The following is a 14,879-nucleotide window of genomic DNA, read 5'->3' as shown; positions in this document are numbered from 1 at the left end:
TATCTCCGAGAATGTACATGTATATACACTAAGAGATTACTTCGTATCATATAGATTATCGTATATTTAACATTAGTGTTTACATCGTGTAGTAGATAGGTTTAAAACCTAACAATACATTATTCATTCATATATATTTTTCATTTATTCGTTAATCTTTGAATTATTCATAATAAACGTTACATTAGTAGCAGTAAATTTTGCTCTCAGAGTTGTTATAGATACAATATTATGACTGAGTACAAGAATTAATTATGTAAATATTTATGCATAAATTTTATCCTCAAAACAATCATCAATTCAAAAAAAATTATTGTTGGCTCCCCTCAAGCTGAGACCCGCGTTGCCGGGTGCCGGAGTGGAGAGTGTCGTACCTGAGGCAAAGGGAGTCCGTGAGTGCCAATATTATCTTGTAGACGTTATAGTAACCTTGGCACGCAAGGTGCCACTCTCGCGCCTCCATTACAATAGTGTCAAAGCCATTCCTTGTGACTCTAATTGTGCCAAAGCCATTCCTTGTGCCATTAGCAGTGCCACTAAGTGTCAGTGATAGTGCCAGTGTACATAGCTTACATATGTCACCTCTAAGTGATTTATGTAAAAAAAAATTCAAACAATTTTGTGTGATAATGAAATTAAAAAAACTTCATATGTGTTAAATTTTAAGATAAATATTGTAGTACAATAATATTTTTTTCATATATTTCGTCAAGTTTATCATAATGTTAACTGAAGTTATAATTAAAGTCCATTAATCATATAACTGTAATTCAGTTATCTTATAAATAACTGATTACAAATATTTATCAGAAGAAAATTAATGGAAATTATGTTTTAAATTATATTTAAATAAGATATAAAGTGATGATCAACTCCATTGATTGAAAGAAAATGAAAAAGTATATTATTATTATTATTATTATTATTATTATTATTATTATTATTATTATTATTATTATTATTATTGTTATTATTATTATTATTATTATTATTATTATTATTATTGTTGTTGTTATTATTATTATTATTATTATTATTATTATTATTATTATTATTATTATTATTATTATTTTTATTATTATTATTATTATTATTATTTTTATTTTTATTATTATTATTATTATTATTATTATTATTGTTATTATTATTATTATTATTATTATTATTATTATTGTTATTATTATTATTATTATTATTATTATTATTATTATTATTTTTATTATTATTATTATTATTATTTTTATTTTTATTATTATTATTATTATTATTATTATTATTATTATTATTATTATTATTATTGTTATTATTATTATTATTATTATTATTATTATTATTATTATCATTATTCTCTTTATTATCATTAGCATTATATTTTTTGTTACAACCGACATTTACTGTATTTCTTTTCTTTGTAGACAGTGTTTTATTATGATAATAATAATAATAATAATAATAATAATAATAATAATAATAATAATAATAAAAATAATAATAATAATAATAATAATAATAATAATAATAATATCAGACTGGCGTCTTAACGTACATAGATACAGTGTTACGTTGGTCTTATATACTGGCTATAATACATTGATATTTCTATAGGATATTGGTATTTACCTAGATTATAATTATTATATAATGTATAGAGCAGTGGAATACCTGGTATTGATACTGATATACATATGTGTACTGAGATATACATGTATACTGAGTATATATACAGGCAGCCATTAATGTACGTATTAGAAGTAATATTGTTTCGGTTGGTAGTTTTAATTATAGTTTTTGGAGCATTTATGTATGTTGTGTGAGGCTACGTGTGTGTGTGAGAGGGGGGGGGGGGAGACAGACAGATAGACAGAGATAGAGAGAGAAGGTTGGGAAAACACCCGCCACACACATGGTGAATCCATACATGTGTGCACTGGCTAAAACACACCATCACCACACATCACCATACATCACCACATACCAACATCACACATCACCATATATCACCACATACCAACATCACACATCACCATACATCACCACCACATACCAACATCATACATCACCACATACCACCACACATCACCACATATCACCACACATCACCAACACACACCAACACCACACATCACCACATACCACCACACATCACCACATACCACCACACACCACCACCACACATCACCACACACCACCACCGCACACCACCACCACACACCACAACCACACACCACAACCACACACCACCACCGCACACCACCACCACACACCACTACCACACACCACTACCACACACCACCACCGCACACCACCACCACCCCCCACAACCACACACCACCACCGCACACCACCACCACACACCACTACCACACACCACTACCACACACCACCACCGCACACCACCACCACACACCACCACCACACACCACAACCACACACCACCACCGCACACCATCACCACACACCACTACCACACACCACTACCACACACCACCACCGCACACCACCACCGCACACCACCACCACACACCACTACCACACACCACAACCACACACCACCACCGCACACCACCACCACACACCACTACCACACACCACAACCACACACCACCACCGCACACCACCACCACACACCACTACCACACACCACCACCACCACACACCACAACCACACACCACCACCGCACACCATCACCACACACCACTACCACACACCACTACCACACACCACCACCGCACACCACCACCACACACCACAACCACACACCACCACCGCACACCACCACCACACCCACTACCACACACCACCACCGCACACCACCACCACACACCACAACCACACACCACCACCGCACACCATCACCACACACCACTACCACACACCACTACCACACACCACCACCGCACACCACCACCACACACCACAACCACACACCACCACCGCACACCACCACCACACACCACTACCACATACCACCACACATTACCACACACCAACACCACACATCACCACACACCACCACCACACACCACCACCGCACACCACCACCACACACCACCACCACACATCACCACACACCACCACACATCACCACACACCACCACACACCACTACCACACACCACCACACATCACCACATACCACCACACATCACCACACATCACCACATACCAACACATCACCACACATCACATACCACCACACATCACCACACATCACCACATACCACCACACACCACCACACATCACCACATACCACCACACATCACCACACATCACCACACACCACCACACATCACCACACATCACCACCGCACACCACCACCACACACCACTACCACACACCACCACACATCACCACACACCACCACACATCACCACATACCACCACACATCACCACACACAACCATCACACACCACCACCACACACCACTACCACATACCACCACACATCACCACACACCACCACACATCACCACACACAACTACACACCACTACCACACACCACCACACATCACCACATACCACCACACATCACCACATACCACCACCGCACACCACCACCACACACCACTACCACACACCACCACACATCACCACACACCACCACACATCACCACACATCACCACACACCACCACCGCACACCACCACCACACACCACTACCACACACCACCACACACCACCACACACCACCACACACCACCACACACTACCACAGACCACCACACATCACCACACACACCACCACCACACACCACTACCACACACCACCACACACCACCACACACCACCACACACCACAACACACCACCACACACCACTACCACACCACCACACACCACCACACACCACCACACACCACCACACATCACCACACACCACCACACACCACCACACACCACTACACATCACCACACACCACCACACACCACTACCACACATCACCACACACCACCACACATCACCACACACCACCACACACCACCACACACCACCACCACACATCACCACACACCACCACACACCACCACACACCACCACACACCACCACACATCACCACACACCACCACACACCACCACACACCACTACCACACACCACCACACATCACCACACACCACCACACACCACCACCACACATCACCACACACCACCACACACCACCACCACACATCACCACACACCACCACACACCACCACCACACACCACCACACACCACCACACACCACACACCACCACCACACACCACCACACACCACCACCACACACCACCACACACCACCACACACCACCACCACACACCACCACACACCACCACACACCACCACCACACACCACCACACACCACCACCACACATCACCACCACACATCACCACACACCACCACACACCACCACCACACATCACCACACACCACCACACACCACCACCACACACCACCACACACCACCACACACCACCACCACACACCACCACACACCACCACCACACATCACCACACACCACCACACACCACCACCACACACCACCACACACCACCACCACACACCACCACACACCACCACCACACACCACCACACACCACCACCACACATCACCACACACCACCAAACCCTTCTCATGAATCATATCCTTTTCACGAATAATCATTTAGTAAGGCACCAGTCCCGACATCCTTCACTAGTGGTACTCAGCAGGGGCACCAGTCCCGACATCCTTCACTAGTGGCACTCAGCAGGGGCACCAGTCCTTACATCCTTCACTAGTGGCACTCAGCAGGGGCACCAGTTTTGACATCCTTCACTAGTGGCACTCAGCGGGGACACCAGTTCTGACAGCCTTCACTAGTGGCACTCAGCGGGGACACCAGTTCTGACAGCCTTCACTAGTGGCACTCAGCAGGGACACCAGTCCTGACATCCTTCACTAGTGGCGTTAAGCAGGGGCACCAGTTCTGACATCCTTCACTAGTGGCACTCAGCAGGGGCACCAGTCCTGACATCCTTCACTAGTGGCGTTAAGCAGGGGCACCAGTTCTGACATCCTTCACTAGTGGCACTCGTCGGGGGCACCAGTTATGACATCCTTCACTTGTGGCACTCAGCAGGGGCACCAGTTCTGACATCCTTCACTAGTGGCACTCAGTAGGGGCACCAGTCCTGACATCCTTCACTAGTGGCACTCAGCAGGGGCACCAGTCCTGACATCCTTCACTAGTGGCACTCAGCAGGGGCACCAGTCCTGACATCTTTCACTAGTGTCACTCAGCAGGGGCACCAGTCCTGACATCCTTCACTAGTGGCACTCAGCAGGGGCACCAGTTCTGACATCCTTCACTAGTGGCACTCAGCGGGGGCACCAGTCCTGACATCCTTCACTAGTGGCACTCAGTAGGGGCACCAGTCCTGACATCCTTCACTAGTGGTACTCAGTAGGGGCACCTGTCCTGACATGCTTCACTAGTGGTACTCAGTAGGGGAACCAGTCCTGACATCCTTCAATAGTGCCACTCAGCAGGGGCACCAGTCCTGACATCTTTCACCAGTGTCACTCAGCAGGGGCACCAGTCCTGACATCCTTCACTAGTGGCACTCAGCGGGGGCACCAGTCCTGACATCTTTCACTACTGTCACTCAGCAGGGGCACCAGTCCTGACATCCTTCACTAGTGGCACTCAGCAAGGGGACCAGTCCTGACATCCTTCAGTAGTGGCACTCAGCAGGGGCACCAGTTCTGACATCCTTCACTAGTGGCACTCAGCGGGGGCACCAGTCCTGACATCCTTCACTAGTGGCACTCAGTAGGGGCACCAGTCCTGACATTCTTCACTAGTGTTACTCAGTAGGGACACCAGTCCTGACATCCTTCACTAGGGGCACTCAGCGGAGGCACCAGTCCTGATATCCTTCACTAGTGACACTCAGTAGGGGCACCAGTCCTGACATCCTTCACTAGTGGTACTCAGTAGGGGCACCAGTCCTGACATCCTTCAATAGTGCCACTCAGCAGGGGCACCAGTTCTGACATCCTTCACTAGTGGCACTCAGTAGAGGCACCAGTCCTGACATCCTTCACTAGTGGCACTCAGTAGGGGCACCAGTCCTGACATCCTTCACTAGTGGTACTCAGTAGGGGCACCTGTCCTGACATGCTTCACTAGTGGTACTCAGTAGGGGAACCAGTCCTGACATCCTTCAATAGTGCCACTCAGCAGGGGCACCAGTTCTGACATCCTTCACTAGTGGCACTCAGTAGGGGCACCAGTCTTGACATCCTTCACTAGTTGCACTCAGTAGGGGCACCAGTCCTAGCATCTTTCACTAGTGGCACTCAGCATGGGCAACAGTCCTAGTATCCTGAGTGAGGGCCAGGGAAAAGGGACAGTGGTGGTAACAACGGTATCAGCCGTGGTAACAATGGTGTCAGTGGTTGTAATAATGGTGTCAGTGGTATTAATAATGGTGTCAGAACATACATCACTTGTCAGATGGGGAGTTGGGTATCAAGGGAGAAAGGAGGGGCATGGTGTTAGAACTATGAGGGCAGTGGGAAAGGGAGGGATGACAAGGAAGGGGAATGTGGGAGGGAGGGAGGGAGGGTTTACAGGGAAGAGGGGTGGGTTGAAGAGAGAGGGTGTGAGTGACATGCAACAGATCCCTTTTCATGGAATGAGGGGGAGGTGAGTAGGAGGCGTTGCAATGTATTAAAGAGAGAGAGAGAGAGAGAGAGAGAGAAAGAAAGAGAATGTGAGTGAGTTCACGTGTGGTTATGGTACAAGTCACACTCTGATGAGCTTCAGAAGAGCATTTATCAAGCTTAGCAAAGAGTCATTGATAACTCAGCAGATGATACATGTCAGGTCACGCTCAGTGTGGAACAATGACCCACGAAGACAAACTAAAAGACCTGAACCCCATAACATTAAAATATAGAAGGAAAGGGGGAGACATGACCATAACATTGTAAATACTCAGAGAACATGGTAGGCAAGGTGTAGGGCCAAGTTATTCATAATACGAAATCTGGGACAACAGGAGACAGAAGGAAGCTTAAAACACAAAAGATTAAAATAATGAAACCATGAAAAATTTGGTAAGTCTCTGGATGGTCGGAGAAGTGGTGGAGACAGATGCCTAACAGCTTCAAGATCAGGTACGACAGAGCCCACGACGCTAAGAGTTAGTGAGTTCCTTCGTGGCCAATTAAGAAGAGGGGGCCATGAACTGAGACTCAACCCCTGCAACCACATTTTGACGAGCACAGAGATAATGTGGGAAGGTGAGCTCAGTGGGCAACCCACCAAGAAATGATGGGATTTTTCAACCGGAAATATTGGGACTCATCAGCTAAGTTGGTGCCACTGAGGTAACCACTAGAAATAGTCCACTGAATGGAACTATCCACTCAAAGCTACGATAATTCAAAGAAACACAGCAAAGGAATAACAATGTACTGAACAAGTAAGAACAAACTTACAAGCAAGGAAGAAGATTAAGATTTCGTTCGGATTTTTAACCCCGGAGGGTTAGCCACCCAGGATAACCCAAGAAAGTCAGTGCGTCATCGAGGACTGTCTAACTTATTTCCATTGGGGTCCTTAATCTTGTCCCCCAGGATGCGACCCACACCAGTCGACTAACACCCAGGTACCTATTTGCTGCTAGGTGAACAGGACAACAGGTGTAAGGAAACGTGTCGAATGTTTCCACCCGCCGGGAATCGAACCCGGGCCCTCCGAGTGTGAAGCGGGAGCTTTAGCCACCAGGCCACCGGACCACCCGTACATTTATTTAATTTATTTAAGGAAATGTTTGGCCAGTAATGGCTCTACTAGTATTAATACAGAGCTCTAAGGAAGCTTATGTAGTGGGAAGTGACAGATGACATGTAGAGTGAAGCTACATTAAATTATAGTTTGTCTAAGAAAGGATTAGTTCATTGTGCACCTCATATAAACTCTGTGGACGATAACGCAAGTGAATACAGATACAATAAAGACAACGAGAAGGTAGTCATACATCTTTTTCCACATTTTCTTGGGTATCACCATAGTTTGTATAACTATACAAGCAAGAATTGCTATTTATTTATTTTATTTATTTATTTATTTATTTATTTGAACATGATACAGTGAAGTACAAAGTTATTACAGTGCAACATGCCAAAGCCCCTTGTATGCAGAGCATTATGAGCAGGCTTAAAATTAACTTAAGATTAACTAAGCAATGATATATTCAGTGGTAAATACATTACTGTAAACAGATAACAATTAAGCACAAATGAGTATTACAAAGACAGGTCATATGGTCATTAACTGTGTTGCTGAGCATTCAGTAGATTGGAGTATTCTGTTAGGTAATGTAATTAAAAAATAAAGTTTGATTGGGTCACAGGTTAGACTTTTATGAGATACAATAATGAGAAACATTTACCAGATACAATTTATGAGATACAAATATTCAGTATTTATTTAGTTGTGGGTGAGTAAGTGATTTTTGAGAAGAGACTTGAATTTATAAACAGACAGTGATTCTTTTATATTCACAGGTAATGAATTCCAGATTTTAGGGCCTTTTATGTGCATTGAGTTTTTGCATAGTGTGAGATGGACTCGAGGAACATCAAAGAGTGATCTGTGCCTTGTGTTATGGTCATGTGTTCTGTTGAGGTTGGTAAGGAGACGTTTGAGGGGAGGGTTTATATCAGAATTAAGTGTTCTATGAATGTAGTAGGTGCAGTAATAAGTATGGATGTTTTGAATGGTGAGTAGGTTTAGAGTTTTGAATATTGGTGGAGTGTGCTGCCTGTAGTGGGAATTTGTTATCATTCTGACTGCAGCCTTTTGTTGGGTAATTAATGGTCTGAGATGGTTTATTGTTGTTGAGCCCCATGCACAAATTCCATAGGTGAGATAGGGGTAAATAAGTGAGTGATATAGGGCCAGGAGAGCTGACTCTTACGATGTACAAGTATGATATGTTTTTCACTTTCCACATTCTTTATAGGTCTAGTGGAAGGAACTTTCCTTTGAAGAGTCACGAACGATCTAAGAGACCCATGATTCAGTAAATCCTTAATCCGAATGCCCATCTGTTATTTTTTGTAATCTGTATTCTCGTGGATTCATACTCGAGTAACACAGCCGGGAGCTTAGCAGCACCTGACTAGTCATGGTCAAGTCTCTACCAGGTCTTAAGGTCACATTCGTTTACCTCCATTTTGAATTCGAAAAACAAATGAGAGAGAGAGAAAGAGAGAGAGAGAGAGAGAGAGAGAGAGAGAGAGAGACAGGCAGACAGACAGACAGACAGACAGACAAGACAGACAGACAGACAGACAGACAGACAGACAGACAGACAGACAGACAGACAGACAGGTTTAGAACGAGTTGAACACCATCACCTCACTGCTAGTGAGATACATGGAGTCTGTAGTACACTGTGCTTGAAAAAAAATGATAGTGAGACATATAACAGATGGGGAGATGAGAGTCTTGGGAGATGATGGGGAGGGAGGGAGGAGGAGAGGAATGCTAATGGTTCTCCCCAGCTTCCCCCACTACCTTCACCACACTCCCCACCATATTCCCCAGCCTCCCACCACCTTCATCACATTCCCCAGCCTCCCCACCATATTCCCCAGCCTCCCCACCATACTCCCCAGCCTCCCCACCATACTCCCCACCATCCTTTGCGGATGATACTAGGATCTGCATGAGGCTGTCATCTGCTGAGGACGCGGTTAACCTCCAAGAAGATATAAACAAAGTTTTCCAGTGGGCGACGGTAAACAATATGATGTTCAATGAGGACAAATTCCAACTACTCCGTTATGGAAAACTGGAGGAGATAATAACTAGAACAGAGTATACTACTGACTCCGGCCATACAATAGAGCGGAAAAATAATGTAAGGGACCTGGGAGTAGTAATGTCTGAGGATCTCACTTTCAAGGATCACAACAGTGCCACGATCGCACGTGCAAAGAAAATGATAGGATGGATAATGAGAACTTTCAAAACGAGAGATGCCAAGCCCATGATGATCCTTTTCAAATCACTTGTTCTCTCTAGGCTGGAATACTGCTGTACATTAACATCTCCATACAAAGCAGGTGAAATCGCAGATCTAGAGAGTGTACAGAGATCCTTTACCGCACGTATAAGTTCTGTCAAGCACCTTAACTACTGGGAACGCTTGAAAGCACTTGACTTGTACTCGTTGGAACGCAGGAGGGAGAGATATATCATAATCTACACTTGGAAAATCTTGGAGGGAATGGTCCCAAATCTGCACACAGAAATCACTCCCTACGAAAGTAAAAGACTGGGCAGGCGATGCAAAATGCCGCCAATAAAAAGTAGGGGCGCCATTGGTACACTAAGAGAAAACACCATAAGTGTCCGGGGCCCAAAACTGTTCAACAGCCTCCCATCAAGCATTAGGGGAATTGCCAATAAACCCCTGGCTGCCTTCAAGAGAGAGCTGGACAGATACCTAAAGTCAGTGCCGCATCAGCCGGGCTGTGGCTCGTACGTCGGACTGCGTGCGGCCAGCAGTAACAGCCTAGTTGATCAGGCCCTGATCCATCGGGAGGCCTGGTCGTGGACCGGGCCGCGGGGGCGTTGATCCCCGGAATAACCTCCAGGTAACCTCCAGGTAACCATATTCCTCAGCTTCCCCACCATATTCCCCAGCCTCCCCACCTTCACCACACTCCCCAGCCTCCCCACCATACTCCTAAGCCTCCCCACCATAATCCTCAGACTCCCCACCATACTCCCCAGTGGCTGTAGTTTGAGCCAGTGATGCTGGCCCCTTCGGCACCCCTGCCACACGTACGACGACGTTACTATCCCTCCTTACAACTGTTCCTTCACCCCGGGGCCTGGACCTGGGAGTTAGTTTATGTGTGCAGCCTGACCAGCTAGTTTACACTCATTGCTCATCCTAACAGCAGTATCCGCCAAAAAAGAATTACAGAGATCATAATGGGTCTTTATCAGACACCACTGGCCATAGTAACATCATATCAAACATTGGTCATTTCATGTACACAATTATTTCACGTAGTTAATGTACACACAGTATGTACACACAATGTACACACAATATGGTGATACAATCTAAAAAAAAAATAAGTACCTAATTACCACCAAAAACCATTGGTCATTATTTGGTTGAAGTTTCCTCAAAAAATCAGTACATCTAGTCGAGGCAAAATGTGAAGTCTCAATATTTCAGATATCTTGTTATTAACAATGAAGTGGTTTGTTATATGCTGTAAGATTTTCATGGAGGTGTCTCTGAAGGGCTATGTTTGGACGCTAAGATATTATGTCCGCACACTTTGTATTTTGTCATTAGTATCCCCATAGACAAATCGTACTGCCAGATATAGCCTGGCTTTAGTCTGGTAGTAAGATCATCTTGCAATCTACTGACCTTGTTACTGTCTTTATAAACATGTTTGACCTGACATTATGATGGACAATTGATCTGTTAATTCCTCTCTGTACACTTCTACTTTCCCTAAACTCGTCAGTTAGTTCTTTCTGGAGATACCTTCTTTCATGTTCTTTTTTAAACTTCTGTTTGGGAATCTTAAAGTATACTCGACATTTTCTTTATTTAATGTTTGCTAAGTCATCGACTATACCTTGCTGCAGGTATATATGTTGGAAGAATTACCGACAATATGTAAAGTAAACGGACACAAGTGCAACTAATGTGACATTTTATTGTGGCAACGTTTCGCTCTCCAGGAGTTTTGTCAAGCTGTTACAAACAATACATGGACACAGAGGGTATATATAGGCATAGAGTGAGGTGTAATACTAGTGGTGGTAGTAATACAATATGGTAGAACAGTTAACTTGCACACGAGTAAAACGATAATAATGGCTATTACTCGTGTGCAAGTTAATTGTTCTACCATATTGTATTACTACTACTACTACTACAGCTTACATCACTACTACTTCTACTATCACTAGTATTACGCCTTACTCTGAGCCTATATATACCCTCTGTGTCCATATATTGTTTATAACGTCTTGATAAAGCTCCTGGAGAGCGAAACGTTGCCACAATAAAATGTCACATTAGTTGCACTTGTGTCCTTTTATTTTACCTTGCTGCTAGAAGCCTTTGCGAGAGAAAATCTACAAAAGATTAGCTCTGTTCCCTTTTAATTAATAATTTGTGTTTATCTATTCCTAGCTTCATACACAAGCATGTTACATTCAGGTCTCTGGTTATTTAGAGTAAGTAATGAGGACAGAGTCAGATACAATTAAACTGCCTGAAGTTGTAGCTTCCACAAGTTTCAGAGCATCGAGTATGATAAATAGTTAAAGTTGCAAGGTGGAAGGAAAGTCTCCTTTATCCTGGGAACTGATAAACACATCCAATGTCGACATGATCACGTAGTGTTGATCCCACTGTAGTCACCATCTCTTGTTGGTCTCACTGTAGTCACCATCTCTTGTTGGTCTCACTGTAGTCACCATCTCTTGTTGGTCTCACTGTAGTCACCATCCCTTGTTGGTCTCACTGTAGTCACCATCTCTTGTTGGTCTCACTATAGTCACCATCTCTTGTTGATCTCACTGTGGTCACCATTTCTTGTTGGTCTCAATGTGGTCACCACCTCTTGTTGGTCTCACTGTGGTCACCATCTCTTGTTGGTCCTTCTGTGGTTACTATCCATATGGTGACCACAATGGGACTATGTATAGGTTCCTCTTTACTACATAAAAGAGAGAATGAGAGTCTGGGGAAGACTAATGTGTCATAATAGACACAGTTGATGGTGAGTGCTGGTGGCACCCGCTCACAATACATCTTTCAATTGATGTTAATGCGTGGAGCGCTCCGATTTGTCTACGTGTGTGTGTGTGTGTATGTGTGTGTCTGTGTCTGTGTCTATGTACTCACTAATTGCGGTTGCAAGGGTCGAGTCATAGCTCCTGGCCTGGCATCTTCAGTGGTCGGTACTAGATCACTCGCTCCCTGCTCCATGACCTTCATTATACTTCTTCTGTGTTCCTTTGTGTTCTCACTCAGTTGTGTTGCAGGGGTCAAGTTTCAGCTCCTGGCCCCGACTCTTAAATTCTGGAACAGCATTTATTTTTACCTGTGGCTTCGGTCCAATCATACCTGATCTTGAAGCTGTTTACTGATTTCGCTTCCACCAACTCATTCTACAAGATCATTCCACTTTAACAGTTTAAACTTAAAGTTGAACTTCCAGTTATCCCCTAGTCACTTTTTCTCTCATTCTTAAATAATGTACTTATCTGACTTGTCAAATCTTCTGAGTATCTTTTACGTCGTAATCATGTCTCTCCTGTTTCTTATGTCTTCTATGGTCTTTGCATATTCTCAGGTTTCTGAACATGTTTGATCAGAGAAAAGAGAGAGAGCATGATAGTGCCACATAGAAGAAAAGAACAACAGAAAGAGAAAAGGGCAAATATAAAAGGAAAAAAGACGGAGTTGAAGCAGAGGAGACGGGAGACTCTCTGCACCTAGTCTGCCCACTTGTTGAAAGTTGCAGCATCATCGTCCCGGCTTTCCGGCCTCAGACCAGCCTCCGTAGTTAAGACCAGTTCAGTCAGATTATTGGTGCTTGCTGCACGCTGTCCAACACAGACACTAAGACCGTCCTAAAGAAAGTTTGAGATGTGTTGATAATTCACCTTATACAGTGGAACCTTAAATATCGAACTTTCTTTGGTCCAGAAGGCTGTTCGAGTGCCTTTACCGAATTAATTTATTCCCATGAGGAATAATATAAATTAGGTTAGTCCATTTCAGACCCTCAAAAATACACTTATAAAAGCACTTACAAAAATACACTTACATAATTGGTTGTGTTGGGAGCAGTTCGATATTTGAGGTTCCACTGTATAAGACTGGAAGGTGTATATTATATATGAAGGAGAGTGCTTTAAGAAGCACATAATTTCCCCCGTCTTCTAATAACATGTTCATTTTTCCACTATAATCTACCTTCTGCATAATTATTATCACATTTCCTTTGTTTGGTAATGTGAAGTCCAGGATCTTCCCTTAATTCATGGCATAACTTAACAAATCTTTGATGACAATTGTGTTGCAGAGGTTTGAGCAAAACTCAGACTTGTGCAACACTTCACCTTACGAAACAGACAAAGCAAATGCAATAGTAATTATGACCAAGGTAGATTATAGTGGAAAAATGAACATGTTATTAGAAGACGGGAAACTTATGTGCCCCTTAAAGTCTTGTATGCCTTATGTATATAGTATTGTATATTTCTATAGTATCTATTTACCAGCGTGGCTCCCAGTCTCGGAAAATTAGTTCAGTGTGCAGATGTGGCACCAGTGGTCGTCAAGTGTAAGTACACACACACACGAGGAAAATCAGAGACGGATGTTTAATGAATTCTGAGTATCACTGGTTACTACATTAATGAAAGTTAAGAACATATGGGGAAAATAGTCTTGTATAACTAGAAGTTACGAACGTATGTAGGAAAATAGTCTTATAAACACGTGTTCTCTTTCAGTATTGCTCAGTACTAACGTCTCCGTTCAGGGCAGGAAGAATATCTGAGATGGAGGAGATAAAGGCATCATTTACGGCCCGCACAGAGCCAGTGGAGCATTCAAATTACTGGGAACGCTTCAGAATGTATGTGCTCGCTAGAGCGGAGGAGAGATACACGCTACTATATGCATGGAAGGTGGTTGAAAGCCTAGTCCCAAATCTGTACACTGCCATAGCAACAAATTGGAGTGCGAGATATGGGAGAATGTGTAAAATAAACCCAGTGAAAAACAGGGGCGCCGTGGGCATAATAAGAGAATACTGTATCAACATCCGTGTC

The 14,879-nt window shown here is 43.7% G+C and overlaps 1 protein-coding gene across 3 annotated transcripts in view; it reads left to right on the top strand.

The window, feature by feature from the left end:
- The first annotated feature begins 418 nt into the window (after positions 1-418).
- Positions 419-14,879, top strand: part of Schip1 (Schwannomin interacting protein 1) — a 90,623-nt gene continuing 76,162 nt past the window's right edge. For 2 of the 3 annotated variants that reach the window (XM_070089223.1, XM_070089221.1), the window contains exon 1: positions 419-542. The gene's annotated coding sequence lies outside the window, so the exon portion shown is untranslated. The remainder of the gene's footprint in view (positions 543-14,879) is intronic. The other variant, XM_070089222.1, reaches the window with a different exon arrangement.

This window comes from Cherax quadricarinatus, chromosome 27 (genome assembly GCF_038502225.1).
Source record: "Cherax quadricarinatus isolate ZL_2023a chromosome 27, ASM3850222v1, whole genome shotgun sequence".
Lineage (NCBI taxonomy): Eukaryota > Metazoa > Arthropoda > Malacostraca > Decapoda > Parastacidae > Cherax > Cherax quadricarinatus.
This window is presented reverse-complemented; position numbering and strand designations above follow the sequence as displayed.